This window comes from Sinocyclocheilus anshuiensis, unplaced genomic scaffold (assembly GCF_001515605.1).
Source record: "Sinocyclocheilus anshuiensis isolate Anshui unplaced genomic scaffold, SAMN03320099.WGS_v1.1 scaffold1184, whole genome shotgun sequence".
NCBI classification, from domain to species: domain Eukaryota; kingdom Metazoa; phylum Chordata; class Actinopteri; order Cypriniformes; family Cyprinidae; genus Sinocyclocheilus; species Sinocyclocheilus anshuiensis.
In genome coordinates, this window is record NW_015547647.1 from 349,943 (window position 1) to 351,002 (window position 1,060).

Sequence of the window (1,060 nt, forward strand, 5' to 3'; positions counted from 1 at the left end):
GAGTGCGAGCGTGCTGAACTTCAGTCGCCTGACTGAGCGGTTCAAATGACGCAGATCTAAAATAGGACGCCACCCTCCATCCTTCCTCCGAACGGTGAAGTACCGACTGTACTGAACCCGGACTCTGCTACGTGAGGAGGGACCACCTTGATGGCCTCCTTCCTCAAAAGAGTAACTACTTCTGTTCCATGACCAGAGCCTGCTCGGGACCCACCGAGACACGTTAGTCTACTAAGGGAATCAGTCTCTCGAGACTGACCTCTGGTGTTCTACAATACCGACTGTAGAACCCAGACTCTGCTATGTGAGGAGGGACCACCTCACTGGCCTTCTTCCTCAAAAGAGTAACTACTTCTGTTCCATGACCAGAGCCTGCTCGGGACCCACCGAGACACGTTAGAGGACTCTGCTATGTGAGGAGGGACCACCTCAATGGCCTCCTTCCTTAAAAGAGTAACTACATCTGTTCCATGACCAGAGCCTGATCGGGACCCACTGAGACACGTTAGTCTACTAAGGGAATCAGTCTCTCGAGACTGACCTCTGGTGAAATCAGAGCGGCTAGCTCAGTGCCCTGAAGCAGCGAACTGGCAGGGGACGGCTGTACTAGCTGCTCTAGAGACCTCCGTGGAGGTCGCGAGCCTCTTAGCACCGCTACGTTTCCGGGTGGTAACTCAGAGCAGCGCTCGCCGCAGACCGCTGCGCCCTGGAGAAGACTCGACTGATAGAACCAGAGCCTGCTCGGGGCAGGACCGAAGGAGACACGCTAGGCAGGGGCTCCCACACCGCCAGGTGACATACTAAGGGAACCAGTCTCACGAGACTGGCCTCTGGTGCACTTAGAGCGGCTAGCTCAGTGCCTTGAAGCGGCGAACCTGCAGGGGACGGCCGTACTAGCTGCTCTAGGGACCTCAGTGGAGGTCGCGAACCTCTTAGCGCTGCTACGTTTCCGGGCGGTAACTGAGAAAAGCGCTCACCGGAGACTGCTGCGCCCTGGAACACTGGCAGGGTTGGCAGACTGATCTCCTGAGGGCACTGAGGAGAGACAGGCACCGTGGAA

At 57.1% G+C, this 1,060-nt stretch overlaps 1 protein-coding gene across 1 annotated transcript in view; it reads right to left on the minus strand.

The window, feature by feature from the left end:
* Window positions 1-1,060, minus strand: part of LOC107701929 (proteinase-activated receptor 1-like) — an 11,920-nt gene that overhangs the window by 5,738 nt on the left and 5,122 nt on the right. The gene's annotated exons all lie outside the window — the stretch shown is intronic.